Source organism: Phyllobates terribilis, unplaced genomic scaffold, assembly GCF_046119375.1.
Source record: "Phyllobates terribilis strain yellow unplaced genomic scaffold, ASM4611937v1 Scaffold_650__1_contigs__length_881393, whole genome shotgun sequence".
Classification (NCBI taxonomy): domain Eukaryota; kingdom Metazoa; phylum Chordata; class Amphibia; order Anura; family Dendrobatidae; genus Phyllobates; species Phyllobates terribilis.
The window spans coordinates 250,237-272,436 of NW_027363410.1; the positions used below are offsets into that span (position 1 = coordinate 250,237).

Below are 22,200 nucleotides of genomic sequence, written 5' to 3' on the forward strand. Positions count from 1 at the left end.
GTTCCATTGCCACATTCCATCTACTGCAGGCAGGATACCTGGCTGGCTGAATGTCGCTGAGAAGCTCACAGAGACCGCCATAAGCAACAGTTTAACAGAATGCCACAGACTAATCAACCAAACTTTTTGGGTTGGGTTCTCTTTTATAGTCTGCAGGCATTAAATGAAAGAAGTCAGTGTTCCAGCAGAAGGAGACAACGTTTCAGAAAAGGCATTGTAGCAAACCAAAAAAGAAATTTTAAGCGCAGCAGAGTAACCAGCGCACATACCTGTTAGCTCAGGTGAGTTTAAAAGGCTGCTGTTGATAACAAGGGCATTTGCTAAATAGATGGTGTGTGTGCAACAATATACTGAAAGGTCAATTATATTGTGCAGCTTATCTCACCACCTGTAGTTATTTAGGTGAAAGCTCCAAAATGCTTGCCTAATATGTCTGTTTATCCAAAAGGAAGTAAAAAGGGAGAGCTAGAAAGATAGCATTGCATCACATTACATGGCAATGCAATGCACAGTTGCTGAAGTTGAACCAAAATGAGCTTGTAATCTGGCTTCTGCAACTTTGAACATGAAAAATCCAATGAGGAGAAGAAAAGCAAAGCCAAAGAGTCCATCCCAAAATCCGACAAACAAGCAAAATGAACAAAAAACATTGAATTCAATTCTTTCTGATTTTAGAAACTGCATTAAAGAAGGGGTGCACCGGTCCTGGAGATACTGCAATACCAGGTCAATGCGTGGAGTGGACAGAGCAAGCTCTTTTTCCATCTCCCTGTTCTAAAAATCCATTTAATATATGGTCCCCAGATAGGGGACGTATCAGATATTAAACTGATAAGAACAGATACTACACTTGATCTTAGCCAAAAGGCCGAGAAGCGATAACCAGAATTGGTTTCAAACTACGGAGCCACCCAAGGATCCTGAAAAGTCCATTTGTGGAGATGAGCTCCTGGACTCCCGTTAAGAAGACATGTTGTCAACCTCTAGATCCCTTACATGCCTGCACTTTTCGGCTTGCTGCTGCTGCAATCCACGCGTTTTAGATCTGCATAACTCCACCTCTTTAAACACAGCACCTTCACCCCCTGCTGTTCCCACCCGCCTCAACACCGTTGGAAGGGAGGAGAACCAATTAAGGCGGGGGGTGGGGTGGAACGAGCAGCTGTCTACCCTTAGCAGGAGGGCTCCTGATTACATACCTCTCCTGCTGCTGCTGCTGCTGCTGGCTGTCCAGCAGCAGACTGAAGGTGGCTGCTGCTGTGCACAGGTATATAAAGGCTCAGAGCCTATTATGACACGCGCAGCCAGCGTTCCATTGCCACATTCCATCTACTGCAGGCAGGATACCTGGCTGGCTGAATGTCGCTGAGAAGCTCACAGAGACCGCCATAAGCAACAGTTTAACAGAATGCCACAGACTAATCAACCAAACTTTTTGGGTTGGGTTCTCTTTTATAGTCTGCAGGCATTAAATGAAAGAAGTCAGTGTTCCAGCAGAAGGAGACAACGTTTCAGAAAAGGCATTGTAGCAAACCAAAAAAGAAATTTTAAGCGCAGCAGAGTAACCAGCGCACATACCTGTTAGCTCAGGTGAGTTTAAAAGGCTGCTGTTGATAACAAGGGCATTTGCTAAATAGATGGTGTGTGTGCAACAATATACTGAAAGGTCAATTATATTGTGCAGCTTATCTCACCACCTGTAGTTATTTAGGTGAAAGCTCCAAAATGCTTGCCTAATATGTCTGTTTATCCAAAAGGAAGTAAAAAGGGAGAGCTAGAAAGATAGCATTGCATCACATTACATGGCAATGCAATGCACAGTTGCTGAAGTTGAACCAAAATGAGCTTGTAATCTGGCTTCTGCAACTTTGAACATGAAAAATCCAATGAGGAGAAGAAAAGCAAAGCCAAAGAGTCCATCCCAAAATCCGACAAACAAGCAAAATGAACAAAAAACATTGAATTCAATTCTTTCTGATTTTAGAAACTGCATTAAAGAAGGGGTGCACCGGTCCTGGAGATACTGCAATACCAGGTCAATGCGTGGAGTGGACAGAGCAAGCTCTTTTTCCATCTCCCTGTTCTAAAAATCCATTTAATATATGGTCCCCAGATAGGGGACGTATCAGATATTAAACTGATAAGAACAGATACTACACTTGATCTTAGCCAAAAGGCCGAGAAGCGATAACCAGAATTGGTTTCAAACTACGGAGCCACCCAAGGATCCTGAAAAGTCCATTTGTGGAGATGAGCTCCTGGACTCCCGTTAAGAAGACATGTTGTCAACCTCTAGATCCCTTACATGCCTGCACTTTTCGGCTTGCTGCTGCTGCAATCCACGCATTTTAGATCTGCATAACTCCACCTCTTTAAACACAGCACCTTCACCCCCTGCTGTTCCCACCCGCCTCAACACCGTTGGAAGGGAGGAGAACCAATTAAAGCGGGGGGTGGGGTGGAACGAGCAGCTGTCTACCCTTAGCAGGAGGGCTCCTGATTACATACCTCTCCTGCTGCTGCTGCTGCTGGCTGTCCAGCAGCAGACTGAAGGTGGCTGCTGCTGTGCACAGGTATATAAAGGCTCAGAGCCTATTATGACACGCGCAGCCAGCGTTCCATTGCCACATTCCATCTACTGCAGGCAGGATACCTGGCTGGCTGAATGTCGCTGAGAAGCTCACAGAGACCGCCATAAGCAACAGTTTAACAGAATGCCACAGACTAATCAACCAAACTTTTTGGGTTGGGTTCTCTTTTATAGTCTGCAGGCATTAAATGAAAGAAGTCAGTGTTCCAGCAGAAGGAGACAACGTTTCAGAAAAGGCATTGTAGCAAACCAAAAAAGAAATTTTAAGCGCAGCAGAGTAACCAGCGCACATACCTGTTAGCTCAGGTGAGTTTAAAAGGCTGCTGTTGATAACAAGGGCATTTTCTAAATAGATGGTGTGTGTGCAACAATATACTGAAAGGTCAATTATATTGTGCAGCTTATCTCACCACCTGTAGTTATTTAGGTGAAAGCTCCAAAATGCATGCCTAATATGTCTGTTTATCCAAAAGGAAGTAAAAAGGGAGAGCTAGAAAGATAGTGACGCGCCCCCTGGGCCATATTCTTTATGGGAATATCCGGAGCCGGATCAGATGGGGGTTGTAGTCTCCGAGTGGCTATGACCCGGTCCGTGCCCAGGGTGTCAAACTCAGTTGTATGTGGCAGTCCTACAGATGTTAATAAGTTCTTAATGTCGACTACGCCACCCGTTGTATTGCGGTCACTATGGCCGCCGCTGCAGCAGGGTCCGCTGAGGCTGATGGTGTAGGTGCAGCTTGTGATGGTATAACCCCCAACGGGAGGGGTATAGCCTCAGAGGGGACAGGTGCAGAGGATGGGGGTTGTGGTGGTGCAGTGCAGACGGCAGTGAAGACAGAGTCGGGTTGTGCAGTTAAGGGTGTTTACTTACTGCAGATGTTGTACTGGTCACTCCAGCTTCGAGTGACCACCCGAGCCGTCCTGCGTCCACCAGGTCCTGGATCCAGCCAACCCCCAAACAAGTCCGGAGCGTGGCCCTGAGCTCTCCTTCTGTCCCGTTCTCTGGCCGTCCCCACCAGTGATCCACCTAGGTCCAGCTCCCTCGGGCCTTCTGTTGGGACACCCTTGGCCCTGGGTTCCCTGACCCTTCATGTGGTGTGCCTTCGGGGTGGATGTGGTGGGTGACCGTGGCAAACGCTGCCCACGGTCTCCGGTCTCTGGCTGGGGAATGTTTTTACCCCCACCAGCTTGGGTTCCGGTACCCTGATGCCGACTCTTCACCCGGGGATTTTAGTTGGGATCTTAGAGTCCTCTCTTCTGTTCCTCTGGGTCTCTCTCTTTTCTCCCTTGCTGCAGGCTGACTTCCTCTCTGCTTGCTGTCTGCTCCTCTGCAGCTGTCTTGCTGTCTCCAACTGACTTGTTCTCTGCATCTGACCCTGTTCTTTGTTGGTGCCCACCTTATATACACCCTCTATGTGTGAGCTCAGGTGACCAGCACCCAATGAGCTCCTATCTTTACCCAGGCTGCTCCCCCTATCTGCCCCTACACTACATGGGATGTACCACCCCCCTCCCACTCCAGCCAGGAACAGACTCGGTCGTACCTGCACATTTCTAAGTGGGAGTACCGTCGGCCTGTTCCCCGGAAATGGGATGTGTGTAGTGCATGCAGCCTACCGAGCTCAGTTCCACACTCCATCCTTACCCGGGAGTGGAATATCACACCTCTGGGTTGAGGTGCAATACCCCTGTAGCAGCCGAATCCTCAGGGTGCTACATTCCCCCCTGGTAAATCACAGCACGTCCTCGGGCTGTAAGACATAAAACAACACCAAAACATACAATTTTTTTCTTTTCATATAAACATAATAAAACATATAAAACATTATATATATATAAAACTTTTCATATAAACATTCTCGTCGTCTCTTGTTTCAGGTTCCTCCTCCGGACACTGTGCAACGTGTGTCCGGGAAAAGTGCGACAGTCTCTTAGAAAAATGGTTTTTCCTCTAAAACCGGTAGGGGGCGCTTTAGGAAGCGCAACTATATACAGGGAAGTTGGCCGCTCTCAGTCCTCGGCCAGGTAGAGGGAAGGGAATGGCTGCTCACAGTCCTCAGCCTGTGGGATTAAGGGGTTAACGGGTAAACAGTTCACTCAGCTGGTCCCAACGGGGACTATATATATGTTGCACTCAGCTGGTCCCAACGGGGACTATATATATGTTGCAACAGTCTCTTTGATACCCGGTCGGGTAACTATTTACATCACTGCTCTGCCGCACTCAACGGCGTCTTCCTCCTGCTCTTTGCTTATAGCTGGTTGTAACTTCAGACCCGTCCGGGTCCTCTTGCTCCTCCTCCTCGCACCGCAACTCCTCCTCCGTCAGGCGGTGTACGTGGAGGGCGTAAGGTCCTTTGGCACACTTGTGCCGGGTGAAGGTGACCTCGTCTCCGATGTAGAGGTCACGACCTCTGTGCCCCTCCGGCAGATGGGACTCCACGTCTCTGCGCGTGACAAAGACGTCGCCGGGGGTGTTGTTGTCTCTAATGAAGCCCCACCCATGCTGCTGGTTGAACTTTATTACAGTCCCGGTGGTACGGGGACTGTGCGCTGCACGGGGGTCCCTCCTGGTCCGGCTCTTCTGCTCGGCGCTCCTTATTTGGGCCTGTTGTTCTCGGACCCGCCTCTCTCTCCGCTCCCTTGCGAACTCCTCGAGCTGCTGTCGGCAACACTCAGCACGCTCCGCTGCAGCTGCCCGGGTTTCCTGAGTGAACCCCATTAGGTCTTCTCCGGTGGGGTCCCACTCAAACTGCGCTTCCGCTAGCGGGGGCGAGATCCTTATTACGGGCTTCGGAGCCGGAATCAGGGGTGCACACATGGCCCCAACCCTCCTCTGGTGCTCCAGTTCGTAATACTTCTGGGGCCAGATGAAAGGCTGCCCGTCCGGCCACGTGTGCTGGGCAAACAAGTCCTCTCCCAGACGCGGCACCCTTGGTTTTACGGGCGCGGGCGCGGTGGTGGTGGCGCCCGGGTTGCCCAGGCCTTGCGGCCAGGCCTGGGGCACCTGGAAGGTGAAGGGCACCGTTAATACGGCGGCGCCCTGGGCTACCTGGCCTTGCGACCAGGCCGGAGGCTCCGCGGAGGTAGGGGGCGCTGTTGGTGATGCGGCGCCCGGGGGTACTAGGCCTTGCGACCAGGCTGGTGGTATTTCCTGCTTTGTCACGCTCCGGGTCGAGGCGCGTGACGTCACAGGGGTCGCTGCGGCGGCTTCCGGTCGGGGCCTAGTCCATAGCGGTGACATGGCGGCTACGGGCACAGCAGGGGGACTTTCGGGCTCTGCGACGGGGAGCTGGGGCAGGTGGGCGGTTTCACGGCTTGGGGTATAGGCGTCCCCTTTACCTGCCTCCATGCGATCGGCTCCCTTCTCGGCGCCGTCTCCGACCTTGGGTCCTCCCGCGCCATCCTCAGAGGCGGTCTGTCTCCTCATCTTGGCTGGCGTGCTCCGGGCCTTGGTTTGCTGGGCCATCTCTCGGCTCCATTCCGCCAATATCTCGCGCTGTACCCGGGCCATCCTCCGTGCGAGGCCCTCCAGGGCAGTCTGTGCACACTCCCGGTCTCGGGGGAGCTGTGCAAGGACCTCCACTAGGCCTAGTGGGGTCGTGGTGTCTAGCAGGCTCCTGACCAATGGGTCGGTGCTGCTCTGCTCTTCCTCCAGCAGGCTCCTGGCCAGCGGGCCGGTGCTGCTCTGCTCTCCTTCCTCGGTCTTTAGCAGACTCCTGGCCAGCGGGCCGGTGCTGTTCTGCTTTCTCTCCATATCCGGGTAAGCTTCTCCGCTACTCCTCGTTAGACTTCTTGCCTCCGGGTGCGCTCGCTCCAGACTGCTCCAGGCGGTACCCATCTTCGTTCTTTTCTTTCGTCTCCTCCCACTTCGAGGGCGGTCCCGGGGCCACTGGGTGACTGTCAGCTCCAGGGGCGGTTCTTTCACGCTGACAGACACCTCTAGCATCACAGTCTGTTGGTGGGGGCGGTTTCCACTTTTGGCGCCATTTTCTGTCCTGGCCCACGATGGGAGGCGGCCTCTTGCCCTCCTTTGGCACGCCCATAATGGCGTCCGCTGCTCTTCCAAGGCGGGAAATCTTCGGATTTGGCGGGAAGCGTCGCCCAGTGGCGGGAAACCCTGCAGATGGCGGGAACAAGCTGGAAATGGCGGACAATCGGCGGGAAACGACCTGTGATGGGGTCCGATGGCGTGGACCCTCCGGAACCGGCGGGAGACTTCTTTCTGAGGTAAACTTGCACTTTTCTTCAGGCACGCAGTACCCGGGTGTTGCGGGCACGTAATCCTGCCGACTACGCCAAAGTTGACGCGCCCCCTGGGCCATATTCTTTATGGGAATATCCGGAGCCGGATCAGATGGGGGTTGTAGTCTCCGAGTGGCTATGACCCGGTCCGTGCCCAGGGTGTCAAACTCAGTTGTATGTGGCAGTCCTACAGATGTTAATAAGTTCTTAATGTCGACTACGCCACCCGTTGTATTGCGGTCACTATGGCCGCCGCTGCAGCAGGGTCCGCTGAGGCTGATGGTGTAGGTGCAGCTTGTGATGGTATAACCCCCAACGGGAGGGGTATAGCCTCAGAGGGGACAGGTGCAGAGGATGGGGGTTGTGGTGGTGCAGTGCAGACGGCAGTGAAGACAGAGTCGGGTTGTGCAGTTAAGGGTGTTTACTTACTGCAGATGTTGTACTGGTCACTCCAGCTTCGAGTGACCACCCGAGCCGTGCTGCGTCCACCAGGTCCTGGATCCAGCCAACCCCCAAACAAGTCCGGAGCGTGGCCCTGAGCTCTCCTTCTGTCCCGTTCTCTGGCCGTCCCCACCAGTGATCCACCTAGGTCCAGCTCCCTCGGGCCTTCTGTTGGGACACCCTTGGCCCTGGGTTCCCTGACCCTTCATGTGGTGTGCCTTCGGGGTGGATGTGGTGGGTGACCGTGGCAAACGCTGCCCACGGTCTCCGGTCTCTGGCTGGGGAATGTTTTTACCCCCACCAGCTTGGGTTCCGGTACCCTGATGCCGACTCTTCACCCGGGGATTTTAGTTGGGATCTTAGAGTCCTCTCTTCTGTTCCTCTGGGTCTCTCTCTTTTCTCCCTTGCTGCAGGCTGACTTCCTCTCTGCTTGCTGTCTGCTCCTCTGCAGCTGTCTTGCTGTCTCCAACTGACTTGTTCTCTGCATCTGACCCTGTTCTTTGTTGGTGCCCACCTTATATACACCCTCTATGTGTGAGCTCAGGTGACCAGCACCCAATGAGCTCCTATCTTTACCCAGGCTGCTCCCCCTATCTGCCCCTACACTACATGGGATGTACCACCCCCCTCCCACTCCAGCCAGGAACAGACTCGGTCGTACCTGCACATTTCTAAGTGGGAGTACCGTCGGCCTGTTCCCCGGAAATGGGATGTGTGTAGTGCATGCAGCCTACCGAGCTCAGTTCCACACTCCATCCTTACCCGGGAGTGGAATATCACACCTCTGGGTTGAGGTGCAATACCCCTGTAGCAGCCGAATCCTCAGGGTGCTACAATAGCATTGCATCACATTACATGGCAATGCAATGCACAGTTGCTGAAGTTGAACCAAAATGAGCTTGTAATCTGGCTTCTGCAACTTTGAACATGAAAAATCCAATGAGGAGAAGAAAAGCAAAGCCAAAGAGTCCATCCCAAAATCCGACAAACAAGCAAAATGAACAAAAAACATTGAATTCAATTCTTTCTGATTTTAGAAACTGCATTAAAGAAGGGGTGCACCGGTCCTGGAGATACTGCAATACCAGGTCAATGCGTGGAGTGGACAGAGCAAGCTCTTTTTCCATCTCCCTGTTCTAAAAATCCATTTAATATATGGTCCCCAGATAGGGGACGTATCAGATATTAAACTGATAAGAACAGATACTACACTTGATCTTAGCCAAAAGGCCGAGAAGCGATAACCAGAATTGGTTTCAAACTACGGAGCCACCCAAGGATCCTGAAAAGTCCATTTGTGGAGATGAGCTCCTGGACTCCCGTTAAGAAGACATGTTGTCAACCTCTAGATCCCTTACATGCCTGCACTTTTCGGCTTGCTGCTGCTGCAATCCACGCGTTTTAGATCTGCATAACTCCACCTCTTTAAACACAGCACCTTCACCCCCTGCTGTTCCCACCCGCCTCAACACCGTTGGAAGGGAGGAGAACCAATTAAGGCGGGGGGTGGGGTGGAACGAGCAGCTGTCTACCCTTAGCAGGAGGGCTCCTGATTACATACCTCTCCTGCTGCTGCTGCTGCTGCTGGCTGTCCAGCAGCAGACTGAAGGTGGCTGCTGCTGTGCACAGGTATATAAAGGCTCAGAGCCTATTATGACACGCGCAGCCAGCGTTCCATTGCCACATTCCATCTACTGCAGGCAGGATACCTGGCTGGCTGAATGTCGCTGAGAAGCTCACAGAGACCGCCATAAGCAACAGTTTAACAGAATGCCACAGACTAATCAACCAAACTTTTTGGGTTGGGTTCTCTTTTATAGTCTGCAGGCATTAAATGAAAGAAGTCAGTGTTCCAGCAGAAGGAGACAACGTTTCAGAAAAGGCATTGTAGCAAACCAAAAAAGAAATTTTAAGCGCAGCAGAGTAACCAGCGCACATACCTGTTAGCTCAGGTGAGTTTAAAAGGCTGCTGTTGATAACAAGGGCATTTGCTAAATAGATGGTGTGTGTGCAACAATATACTGAAAGGTCAATTATATTGTGCAGCTTATCTCACCACCTGTAGTTATTTAGGTGAAAGCTCCAAAATGCTTGCCTAATATGTCTGTTTATCCAAAAGGAAGTAAAAAGGGAGAGCTAGAAAGATAGCATTGCATCACATTACATGGCAATGCAATGCACAGTTGCTGAAGTTGAACCAAAATGAGCTTGTAATCTGGCTTCTGCAACTTTGAACATGAAAAATCCAATGAGGAGAAGAAAAGCAAAGCCAAAGAGTCCATCCCAAAATCCGACAAACAAGCAAAATGAACAAAAAACATTGAATTCAATTCTTTCTGATTTTAGAAACTGCATTAAAGAAGGGGTGCACCGGTCCTGGAGATACTGCAATACCAGGTCAATGCGTGGAGTGGACAGAGCAAGCTCTTTTTCCATCTCCCTGTTCTAAAAATCCATTTAATATATGGTCCCCAGATAGGGGACGTATCAGATATTAAACTGATAAGAACAGATACTACACTTGATCTTAGCCAAAAGGCCGAGAAGCGATAACCAGAATTGGTTTCAAACTACGGAGCCACCCAAGGATCCTGAAAAGTCCATTTGTGGAGATGAGCTCCTGGACTCCCGTTAAGAAGACATGTTGTCAACCTCTAGATCCCTTACATGCCTGCACTTTTCGGCTTGCTGCTGCTGCAATCCACGCGTTTTAGATCTGCATAACTCCACCTCTTTAAACACAGCACCTTCACCCCCTGCTGTTCCCACCCACCTCAACACCGTTGGAAGGGAGGAGAACCAATTAAGGCGGGGGGTGGGGTGGAACGAGCAGCTGTCTACCCTTAGCAGGAGGGCTCCTGATTACATACCTCTCCTGCTGCTGCTGCTGCTGGCTGTCCAGCAGCAGACTGAAGGTGGCTGCTGCTGTGCACAGGTATATAAAGGCTCAGAGCCTATTATGACACGCGCAGCCAGCGTTCCATTGCCACATTCCATCTACTGCAGGCAGGATACCTGGCTGGCTGAATGTCGCTGAGAAGCTCACAGAGACCGCCATAAGCAACAGTTTAACAGAATGCCACAGACTAATCAACCAAACTTTTTGGGTTGGGTTCTCTTTTATAGTCTGCAGGCATTAAATGAAAGAAGTCAGTGTTCCAGCAGAAGGAGACAACGTTTCAGAAAAGGCATTGTAGCAAACCAAAAAAGAAATTTTAAGCGCAGCAGAGTAACCAGCGCACATACCTGTTAGCTCAGGTGAGTTTAAAAGGCTGCTGTTGATAACAAGGGCATTTGCTAAATAGATGGTGTGTGTGCAACAATATACTGAAAGGTCAATTATATTGTGCAGCTTATCTCACCACCTGTAGTTATTTAGGTGAAAGCTCCAAAATGCTTGCCTAATATGTCTGTTTATCCAAAAGGAAGTAAAAAGGGAGAGCTAGAAAGATAGCATTGCATCACATTACATGGCAATGCAATGCACAGTTGCTGAAGTTGAACCAAAATGAGCTTGTAATCTGGCTTCTGCAACTTTGAACATGAAAAATCCAATGAGGAGAAGAAAAGCAAAGCCAAAGAGTCCATCCCAAAATCCGACAAACAAGCAAAATGAACAAAAAACATTGAATTCAATTCTTTCTGATTTTAGAAACTGCATTAAAGAAGGGGTGCACCGGTCCTGGAGATACTGCAATACCAGGTCAATGCGTGGAGTGGACAGAGCAAGCTCTTTTTCCATCTCCCTGTTCTAAAAATCCATTTAATATATGGTCCCCAGATAGGGGACGTATCAGATATTAAACTGATAAGAACAGATACTACACTTGATCTTAGCCAAAAGGCCGAGAAGCGATAACCAGAATTGGTTTCAAACTACGGAGCCACCCAAGGATCCTGAAAAGTCCATTTGTGGAGATGAGCTCCTGGACTCCCGTTAAGAAGACATGTTGTCAACCTCTAGATCCCTTACATGCCTGCACTTTTCGGCTTGCTGCTGCTGCAATCCACGCGTTTTAGATCTGCATAACTCCACCTCTTTAAACACAGCACCTTCACCCCCTGCTGTTCCCACCCGCCTCAACACCGTTGGAAGGGAGGAGAACCAATTAAGGCGGGGGGTGGGGTGGAACGAGCAGCTGTCTACCCTTAGCAGGAGGGCTCCTGATTACATACCTCTCCTGCTGCTGCTGCTGCTGGCTGTCCAGCAGCAGACTGAAGGTGGCTGCTGCTGTGCACAGGTATATAAAGGCTCAGAGCCTATTATGACACGCGCAGCCAGCGTTCCATTGCCACATTCCATCTACTGCAGGCAGGATACCTGGCTGGCTGAATGTCGCTGAGAAGCTCACAGAGACCGCCATAAGCAACAGTTTAACAGAATGCCACAGACTAATCAACCAAACTTTTTGGGTTGGGTTCTCTTTTATAGTCTGCAGGCATTAAATGAAAGAAGTCAGTGTTCCAGCAGAAGGAGACAACGTTTCAGAAAAGGCATTGTAGCAAACCAAAAAAGAAATTTTAAGCGCAGCAGAGTAACCAGCGCACATACCTGTTAGCTCAGGTGAGTTTAAAAGGCTGCTGTTGATAACAAGGGCATTTGCTAAATAGATGGTGTGTGTGCAACAATATACTGAAAGGTCAATTATATTGTGCAGCTTATCTCACCACCTGTAGTTATTTAGGTGAAAGCTCCAAAATGCTTGCCTAATATGTCTGTTTATCCAAAAGGAAGTAAAAAGGGAGAGCTAGAAAGATAGCATTGCATCACATTACATGGCAATGCAATGCACAGTTGCTGAAGTTGAACCAAAATGAGCTTGTAATCTGGCTTCTGCAACTTTGAACATGAAAAATCCAATGAGGAGAAGAAAAGCAAAGCCAAAGAGTCCATCCCAAAATCCGACAAACAAGCAAAATGAACAAAAAACATTGAATTCAATTCTTTCTGATTTTAGAAACTGCATTAAAGAAGGGGTGCACCGGTCCTGGAGATACTGCAATACCAGGTCAATGCGTGGAGTGGACAGAGCAAGCTCTTTTTCCATCTCCCTGTTCTAAAAATCCATTTAATATATGGTCCCCAGATAGGGGACGTATCAGATATTAAACTGATAAGAACAGATTTTTTTAATTGAATGCGTCAGAAGACGCGACATAAATTAAATTCCATTTGCATGGATAACCAAAAAAATGTCGCCTACGCCTTCATCATCCGAATTCAACTTTTTGTTTTTTTTAAGAAAATTTAATGATAATTAATAAATAAAACATAACATAACATATCCTTACATCAACAACAAAAAACTTCCAACAAAAACATCAACTCAACATTTTTCTTCTTCCACGTTTCTTCTTCCTCCATGACATGTCCAACAATTTCCAGTCAAAACCTTGCAGCAAAATCTTTTCATCTTCTTCAGCTTCAGCACTGGTATCAACACAATCCTGCATTACTTTCTCTTTTCCCTTATCATCCACCTTCCTTTTTTCCTTAACGTCTTTACTTCTAGGTACTCTCTCCAGTCTGCAAAACATAGATTCCCCAACTCCTGAGAATTCCTGCTTCTCTCCCACAAACTCCTTCTTATTTTCAACTACTTGTATATCTTTGTCTTCTTTCTCTTTACAATCTTCAAACGATTCTTCAAATATCTTTTTCCCTTTCTCCTCTTTTTTCCCACCTTCCTCATAACAAAATCCAGGTTTCCCATTATCAATTCTTCTTTTACCATTTTCCACATAACTGAATCCACATTTACCATTTATAACAATCCTTCCTAAACTTAGTTCATTTTGTCCATTTTCCCAAACTAGGAAACTTCTCTTCCCATTCCAGACTCCCACTTTATTTAAGTAGTCCTTCTGGAATTTTACCAAAATACTCCATGGCTTCAAAAACTCCATCACTTCCTCCATCTCTACAAAGGGGTCATCCATACAGATAACCACCTTTTTCGGCCTTCCAGCAAAAAGAGCATTAACTCCAATTTCTTTTCCTTCCCAATTCTTGAGAAGACAAATACACTTTTCTTCAGACTTCAGTGTTACGTCAAATACCTTTTTAAACTTGATTTCTTGCATACAAAAAATGTCCTCTTCAATGATCGTCCCATACTTGAACAGAATATCCAAGATCTGATTCTCCTCCAACGAAAAATCCTCTAACTCCGTCTTCACATAGAACCGTAAACAGTTCCTCTTCCTCGTCAACTCCATCTTCTTCCTCCAAAAGAACTGCCCCCCACAGCTATGTGTGGTGACACGATGATCGCCTCTCGTTGCCCAGGGACTAATCCGACTCCCCAATAGCAGCAGGAGGGTGAAGCCCTGCCGTTAGACAAAGCGATCCCCCCAGGCCAAGGAGCCGGGTACCCTGGGCACCTCCTAGCCAAGGCCAAGGCAGCAACTGGTAGATCACTGCACCTGATCTTAGCCAAAAGGCCGAGAAGCGATAACCAGAATTGGTTTCAAACTACGGAGCCACCCAAGGATCCTGAAAAGTCCATTTGTGGAGATGAGCTCCTGGACTCCCGTTAAGAAGACATATTGTCAACCTCTAGATCCCTTACATGCCTGCACTTTTCGGCTTGCTGCTGCTGCAATCCACGCGTTTTAGATCTGCATAACTCCACCTCTTTAAACACAGCACCTTCACCCCCTGCTGTTCCCACCCGCCTCAACACCGTTGGAAGGGAGGAGAACCAATTAAGGCGGGGGGTGGGGTGGAACGAGCAGCTGTCTACCCTTAGCAGGAGGGCTGCTGATTACATACCTCTCCTGCTGCTGCTGCTGCTGCTGGCTGTCCAGCAGCAGACTGAAGGTGGCTGCTGCTGTGCACAGGTATATAAAGGCTCAGAGCCTATTATGACACGCGCAGCCAGCGTTCCATTGCCACATTCCATCTACTGCAGGCAGGATACCTGGCTGGCTGAATGTCGCTGAGAAGCTCACAGAGACCGCCATAAGCAACAGTTTAACAGAATGCCACAGACTAATCAACCAAACTTTTTGGGTTGGGTTCTCTTTTATAGTCTGCAGGCATTAAATGAAAGAAGTCAGTGTTCCAGCAGAAGGAGACAACGTTTCAGAAAAGGCATTGTAGCAAACCAAAAAAGAAATTTTAAGCGCAGCAGAGTAACCAGCGCACATACCTGTTAGCTCAGGTGAGTTTAAAAGGCTGCTGTTGATAACAAGGGCATTTGCTAAATAGATGGTGTGTGTGCAACAATATACTGAAAGGTCAATTATATTGTGCAGCTTATCTCACCACCTGTAGTTATTTAGGTGAAAGCTCCAAAATGCTTGCCTAATATGTCTGTTTATCCAAAAGGAAGTAAAAAGGGAGAGCTAGAAAGATAGCATTGCATCACATTACATGGCAATGCAATGCACAGTTGCTGAAGTTGAACCAAAATGAGCTTGTAATCTGGCTTCTGCAACTTTGAACATGAAAAATCCAATGAGGAGAAGAAAAGCAAAGCCAAAGAGTCCATCCCAAAATCCGACAAACAAGCAAAATGAACAAAAAACATTGAATTCAATTCTTTCTGATTTTAGAAACTGCATTAAAGAAGGGGTGCACCGGTCCTGGAGATACTGCAATACCAGGTCAATGCGTGGAGTGGACAGAGCAAGCTCTTTTTCCATCTCCCTGTTCTAAAAATCCATTTAATATATGGTCCCCAGATAGGGGACGTATCAGATATTAAACTGATAAGAACAGATTTTTTTAATTGAATGCGTCAGAAGACGCGACATAAATTAAATTCCATTTGCATGGATAACCAAAAAAATGTCGCCTACGCCTTCATCATCCGAATTCAACTTTTTGTTTTTTTTAAGAAAATTTAATGATAATTAATAAATAAAACATAACATAACATATCCTTACATCAACAACAAAAAACTTCCAACAAAAACATCAACTCAACATTTTTCTTCTTCCACGTTTCTTCTTCCTCCATGACATGTCCAACAATTTCCAGTCAAAACCTTGCAGCAAAATCTTTTCATCTTCTTCAGCTTCAGCACTGGTATCAACACAATCCTGCATTACTTTCTCTTTTCCCTTATCATCCACCTTCCTTTTTTCCTTAACGTCTTTACTTCTAGGTACTCTCTCCAGTCTGCAAAACATAGATTCCCCAACTCCTGAGAATTCCTGCTTCTCTCCCACAAACTCCTTCTTATTTTCAACTACTTGTATATCTTTGTCTTCTTTCTCTTTACAATCTTCAAACGATTCTTCAAATATCTTTTTCCCTTTCTCCTCTTTTTTCCCACCTTCCTCATAACAAAATCCAGGTTTCCCATTATCAATTCTTCTTTTACCATTTTCCACATAACTGAATCCACATTTACCATTTATAACAATCCTTCCTAAACTTAGTTCATTTTGTCCATTTTCCCAAACTAGGAAACTTCTCTTCCCATTCCAGACTCCCACTTTATTTAAGTAGTCCTTCTGGAATTTTACCAAAATACTCCATGGCTTCAAAAACTCCATCACTTCCTCCATCTCTACAAAGGGGTCATCCATACAGATAACCACCTTTTTCGGCCTTCCAGCAAAAAGAGCATTAACTCCAATTTCTTTTCCTTCCCAATTCTTGAGAAGACAAATACACTTTTCTTCAGACTTCAGTGTTACGTCAAATACCTTTTTAAACTTGATTTCTTGCATACAAAAAATGTCCTCTTCAATGATCGTCCCATACTTGAACAGAATATCCAAGATCTGATTCTCCTCCAACGAAAAATCCTCTAACTCCGTCTTCACATAGAACCGTAAACAGTTCCTCTTCCTCGTCAACTCCATCTTCTTCCTCCAAAAGAACTGCCCCCCACAGCTATGTGTGGTGACACGATGATCGCCTCTCGTTGCCCAGGGACTAATCCGACTCCCCAATAGCAGCAGGAGGGTGAAGCCCTGCCGTTAGACAAAGCGATCCCCCCAGGCCAAGGAGCCGGGTACCCTGGGCACCTCCTAGCCAAGGCCAAGGCAGCAACTGGTAGATCACTGCACCTGATCTTAGCCAAAAGGCCGAGAAGCGATAACCAGAATTGGTTTCAAACTACGGAGCCACCCAAGGATCCTGAAAAGTCCATTTGTGGAGATGAGCTCCTGGACTCCCGTTAAGAAGACATATTGTCAACCTCTAGATCCCTTACATGCCTGCACTTTTCGGCTTGCTGCTGCTGCAATCCACGCGTTTTAGATCTGCATAACTCCACCTCTTTAAACACAGCACCTTCACCCCCTGCTGTTCCCACCCGCCTCAACACCGTTGGAAGGGAGGAGAACCAATTAAGGCGGGGGGTGGGGTGGAACGAGCAGCTGTCTACCCTTAGCAGGAGGGCTGCTGATTACATACCTCTCCTGCTGCTGCTGCTGCTGCTGGCTGTCCAGCAGCAGACTGAAGGTGGCTGCTGCTGTGCACAGGTATATAAAGGCTCAGAGCCTATTATGACACGCGCAGCCAGCGTTCCATTGCCACATTCCATCTACTGCAGGCAGGATACCTGGCTGGCTGAATGTCGCTGAGAAGCTCACAGAGACCGCCATAAGCAACAGTTTAACAGAATGCCACAGACTAATCAACCAAACTTTTTGGGTTGGGTTCTCTTTTATAGTCTGCAGGCATTAAATGAAAGAAGTCAGTGTTCCAGCAGAAGGAGACAACGTTTCAGAAAAGGCATTATAGCAAACCAAAAAAGAAATTTTAAGCGCAGCAGAGTAACCAGCGCACATACCTGTTAGCTCAGGTGAGTTTAAAAGGCTGCTGTTGATAACAAGGGCATTTGCTAAATAGATGGTGTGTGTGCAACAATATACTGAAAGGTCAATTATATTGTGCAGCTTATCTCACCACCTGTAGTTATTTAGGTGAAAGCTCCAAAATGCTTGCCTAATATGTCTGTTTATCCAAAAGGAAGTAAAAAGGGAGAGCTAGAAAGATAGCATTGCATCACATTACATGGCAATGCAATGCACAGTTGCTGAAGTTGAACCAAAATGAGCTTGTAATCTGGCTTCTGCAACTTTGAACATGAAAAATCCAATGAGGAGAAGAAAAGCAAAGCCAAAGAGTCCATCCCAAAATCCGACAAACAAGCAAAATGAACAAAAAACATTGAATTCAATTCTTTCTGATTTTAGAAACTGCATTAAAGAAGGGGTGCACCGGTCCTGGAGATACTGCAATACCAGGTCAATGCGTGGAGTGGACAGAGCAAGCTCTTTTTCCATCTCCCTGTTCTAAAAATCCATTTAATATATGGTCCCCAGATAGGGGACGTATCAGATATTAAACTGATAAGAACAGATACTACACTTGATCTTAGCCAAAAGGCCGAGAAGCGATAACCAGAATTGGTTTCAAACTACGGAGCCACCCAAGGATCCTGAAAAGTCCATTTGTGGAGATGAGCTCCTGGACTCCCGTTAAGAAGACATGTTGTCAACCTCTAGATCCCTTACATGCCTGCACTTTTCGGCTTGCTGCTGCTGCAATCCACGCGTTTTAGATCTGCATAACTCCACCTCTTTAAACACAGCACCTTCACCCCCTGCTGTTCCCACCCGCCTCAACACCGTTGGAAGGGAGGAGAACCAATTAAGGCGGGGGGTGGGGTGGAACGAGCAGCTGTCTACCCTTAGCAGGAGGGCTCCTGATTACATACCTCTCCTGCTGCTGCTGCTGCTGGCTGTCCAGCAGCAGACTGAAGGTGGCTGCTGCTGTGCACAGGTATATAAAGGCTCAGAGCCTATTATGACACGCGCAACCAGCGTTCCATTGCCACATTCCATCTACTGCAGGCAGGATACCTGGCTGGCTGAATGTCGCTGAGAAGCTCACAGAGACCGCCATAAGCAACAGTTTAACAGAATGCCACAGACTAATCAACCAAACTTTTTGGGTTGGGTTCTCTTTTATAGTCTGCAGGCATTAAATGAAAGAAGTCAGTGTTCCAGCAGAAGGAGACAACGTTTCAGAAAAGGCATTGTAGCAAACCAAAAAAGAAATTTTAAGCGCAGCAGAGTAACCAGCGCACATACCTGTTAGCTCAGGTGAGTTTAAAAGGCTGCTGTTGATAACAAGGGCATTTGCTAAATAGATGGTGTGTGTGCAACAATATACTGAAAGGTCAATTATATTGTGCAGCTTATCTCACCACCTGTAGTTATTTAGGTGAAAGCTCCAAAATGCTTGCCTAATATGTCTGTTTATCCAAAAGGAAGTAAAAAGGGAGAGCTAGAAAGATAGCATTGCATCACATTACATGGCAATGCAATGCACAGTTGCTGAAGTTGAACCAAAATGAGCTTGTAATCTGGCTTCTGCAACTTTGAACATGAAAAATCCAATGAGGAGAAGAAAAGCAAAGCCAAAGAGTCCATCCCAAAATCCGACAAACAAGCAAAATGAACAAAAAACATTGAATTCAATTCTTTCTGATTTTAGAAACTGCATTAAAGAAGGGGTGCACCGGTCCTGGAGATACTGCAATACCAGGTCAATGCGTGGAGTGGACAGAGCAAGCTCTTTTTCCATCTCCCTGTTCTAAAAATCCATTTAATATATGGTCCCCAGATAGGGGACGTATCAGATATTAAACTGATAAGAACAGATTTTTTTTTTTTTTTTTTTTTTTTTTTTTTTTTTTTTTTTTTTTTTTTACACTCAGATTACAAAGTCTTACATCTTTAAAAGCAAAAACCAAGACTCAAATCCATCATCGTGTTTTTTTTTTTTTTTTTTTTTTTTTTTTTTATATATATATATATATATATATATATACATATATATTTCCTTCTTTCCTTTTTCTTAACTTTCTTTTTAACTTTTTTTTTTTTTTTTTTTCCTGTAATTAATATTTGTATTTTTCCAGAAAAAGATTTTCAATGACAACAAAGGCTACACAGTAAGTATATTCCATTCATTTTGCTTCCACAATACATCTGCTTTTCTTATGCCCAAAACCATTTTGTCCTTCCAAAAATACATAAATAAATAACTTAGACACAACTTAATACACTGTTCAACAGACACTTCATTATGTTTAAAAATCAAAATGTTTCTCACCTTCCAAATTGCCATCTTTACACATGTTATAATCACCCACACCACCTTAAAATCTTCTTCCTTTACACCCATCCCATAGAACACCCTGTTAAAATCTAAAAAATTAACATTACTCACAGCTTTAATCAGATTGCACATTTTCCTCCAGACTTTTTGTGCAAACTCGCAATTCCAGAATACGTGCATAGGAGTCTCACTACCTCCACATCTCTGTCTTGGACATTTTTCAAAACGAACAAGACCACGTCTATGCTGAAATTCTCGTGTCGGTAAGCAATCCTTTATTATACACCATAACAAATCTTTATGTTCATTTGATAAGAACACATAGTTTACATTCAGCCAAATCCTGTCCACTATCTTTGGCATAAAGTGCTCCACTGGACTAGTGTTTAACCTTCCTTCCAAGACTTGTAATATCTTTTTATGACACCTCAGTACCTTAAGATCAAAACCTTTTAGATCATAATCTCTCAAAATCTTTTCCAGCACAACATAGTTACTTGGGGGTAAAAATCTATAAGGTCTATTCAATCTCATGTCCACCCACTTATATTTTCTTATATAGAAACCCAAATTATAAATAGAAAAGGCTTTAAGCTTCGATTCTGACCCTAATAAAATATTTATGCAGTTTGCCATATACTTTGCATATAAAAAGGCTTTGATATCAGGATAACCTTTACCACCTTTCTTTTTTGGCTTATACAATTCTTCGCGCTTAACCCTTTCCATTTTTGATCTCCATAAAAAATTAAAACATACTTTAATAATTTTTTTCATCGCATTGACAGGTGGAATAAAAATGGTTGCAACATATAAAATCATTGGGAGTAAAACCTGCTTGATAATTAAAATCTTCCCTTCCAACGTTAGCTCTCTCAGATTCCAAAAAGACACCTTTTTCCTAACCCTCTCCAACAGTGATTCCCAATTTTTTACATTTCCACACTCTTCCGAAAAATAGATGCCTAAAATCTTTGCTTCAAAGACTCTCAATAATTTACAATCGGATTCTAAGATAAAACCGCCCATCGTTAAAACACCAGATTTCTCCAAATTGATCTTAAAACCTGATGCCGCCCCAAACCATTCAACCGTTCTTAAAACCCTATTCATACTTCTTAAATCTTTTACAAAAACAGTCACATCATCCATAAAAGCCACCACTTTAACCTGCTCTCCCCAACTCCCAGGAATAAAAAAACCATTAATCACTTTGTCTTTCCTAAAAGCAGTTAAAAGAGGCTCAATCGCACAGATAAAAAGAATAGGGGATAAGGGGCATCCCTGTTTCACCCCACAATTAATCTTTACACTTCCAGATAAAAACCCATTTACAGATACTTTACTAAAACATGCTTGATACAAGGATTTAATACGTTTACTAAAATCATCCGGGCAACCCATTCTCCTTAAAACATCGAATAAAAAATCATGGGCGACTCTATCATAAGCCTTTTCAAAATCCAGAGTAATTAACGCCATCTTCTGTCTTCTATCGGAAACATCCCATATTATGTCTCTAATTAAAATCAACGAGTCACTGATCTTCCGCGTTGGAACTGCACACGTTTGGTCTATATCTATCACCGAACTCACCACTTTCTTTAATCTATTTGCCAACAGCTTCGCATAAACTTTATAATCTGTATTTAAAAGAGTAATCGGTCTCCAGTTTTTTAGCAATTCTCTATCACCTCTTTTGTATAATAAAACAATTACCCCCTCCAACCATGACTCCGGGACACGACATAAAGACTCAACTTTTAAAAACATTTCATAAAATTCATTCCCCACAATATCCCATAATATTTTATAAAACTCAATGGGTAACCCATCCGACCCTGGTGTCTTACCGTTTTGCAATGTATTAACTGTATTAAAAACTTCTTCTTTTGAAATACCCTCTGATAATAATAATTTATTTTCCTTAGTAAAACACTTATCCAACCCTCCTAAAAAATGCTCCTTCAAAGACCTATCTGTATTTTTTGCTGAAAACAGGTTATCATAAAATTCTTTCACTTTCATCTTTTTCCCCTCCAAACTCCTTTCCCCCTCTAAAACCCCCATAAAGGCCTTTTTCTCACAGATTTTTTTAAAAAAGAATTTAGTACATTTCTCGTCTTCCTCCAACACCTTCACACGAGAATTAAAGATAATTTCTTTTCCTTTTTCTCTCAGACATTTTTGAATTTTTTCCTTCGTCACCATAATTTCCTCCTCCACATTAACTCCATTATTCCTAAACTGATACAGACACTGTAGATTTGCATTAAGGTTATTGTATGACTGTCGCTTATCCGCAGCTTTCCTCTTGCCTACTTCCATAAAGAATAATTTAACTTCCTTTTTCATGTAGTCCCACCATTTAAAAGTAGAGTCAAAACATTTCTTTTCTAATTTCAGTTTCTCAAAGAAAAATTTAAAATCCTCCCTTACCTCCTTATGCTGTAACAATGATACATTCAGTTTCCAATGAGACGGCCTTTTTCCCTCATCCGCCTCTACCATCAGTGTACATTCAATTATTCTATGATCAGAAAAAGGTGCTTTATGCGTTTTAAAATTAGAACAAGTAAAATCCTTGGATATAAACAAATAATCTATTCTCGAGGAACAACCTCTTCCTTCCCAAGTAATTTCATACTCCTTCTTCTGCCCGTCCAACCACCAAGCATCTTTTAGGTTAAAAGAAGATAAAATACCCTTGAGACAAGAAACCGAACCATCTTTTACATTATTTAGTTGACAATTAAAATCTCCCCCTAAAATTACTGGAACTACACCTGGGATAAAAAGCTGCAAAATTTCAAACAAATGTAACCTTAA

General features: G+C 45.4%; 8 non-coding genes and 1 pseudogene across 8 annotated transcripts; all 9 read right to left on the reverse strand.

Moving 5' to 3' along the window:
- Positions 1 to 689: 689 nt before the first annotated feature.
- On the reverse strand, positions 690 to 880 carry LOC141234911 (U2 spliceosomal RNA). The gene has a single exon (XR_012300773.1). It is a non-coding gene; the product is annotated as a U2 spliceosomal RNA (small nuclear RNA).
- Positions 881 to 1,998: 1,118 nt separating this feature from the next.
- Positions 1,999 to 2,189, reverse strand: LOC141234912 (U2 spliceosomal RNA). Its single transcript, XR_012300774.1, has one exon. It is a non-coding gene; the product is annotated as a U2 spliceosomal RNA (small nuclear RNA).
- Positions 2,190 to 8,327: 6,138 nt separating this feature from the next.
- Positions 8,328 to 8,518, reverse strand: LOC141234913 (U2 spliceosomal RNA). Its single transcript, XR_012300775.1, has one exon. It is a non-coding gene; the product is annotated as a U2 spliceosomal RNA (small nuclear RNA).
- A 1,118-nt stretch (positions 8,519 to 9,636) lies between these two features.
- On the reverse strand, positions 9,637 to 9,827 carry LOC141234914 (U2 spliceosomal RNA). Its single transcript, XR_012300776.1, has one exon. It is a non-coding gene; the product is annotated as a U2 spliceosomal RNA (small nuclear RNA).
- Positions 9,828 to 10,942: 1,115 nt separating this feature from the next.
- LOC141234916 (U2 spliceosomal RNA) lies at positions 10,943 to 11,133 on the reverse strand. The gene has a single exon (XR_012300778.1). It is a non-coding gene; the product is annotated as a U2 spliceosomal RNA (small nuclear RNA).
- Positions 11,134 to 12,248: 1,115 nt separating this feature from the next.
- LOC141235298 (U2 spliceosomal RNA) lies at positions 12,249 to 12,435 on the reverse strand. Its single transcript, XR_012301147.1, has one exon. It is a non-coding gene; the product is annotated as a U2 spliceosomal RNA (small nuclear RNA).
- A 2,415-nt stretch (positions 12,436 to 14,850) lies between these two features.
- Positions 14,851 to 15,037, reverse strand: LOC141235299 (U2 spliceosomal RNA). Its single transcript, XR_012301148.1, has one exon. It is a non-coding gene; the product is annotated as a U2 spliceosomal RNA (small nuclear RNA).
- A 2,415-nt stretch (positions 15,038 to 17,452) lies between these two features.
- Positions 17,453 to 17,643, reverse strand: LOC141234917 (U2 spliceosomal RNA). The gene has a single exon (XR_012300779.1). It is a non-coding gene; the product is annotated as a U2 spliceosomal RNA (small nuclear RNA).
- Positions 17,644 to 18,758: 1,115 nt separating this feature from the next.
- LOC141235361 (U2 spliceosomal RNA) lies at positions 18,759 to 18,929 on the reverse strand (annotated as a pseudogene).
- Positions 18,930 to 22,200: the final 3,271 nt, after the last annotated feature.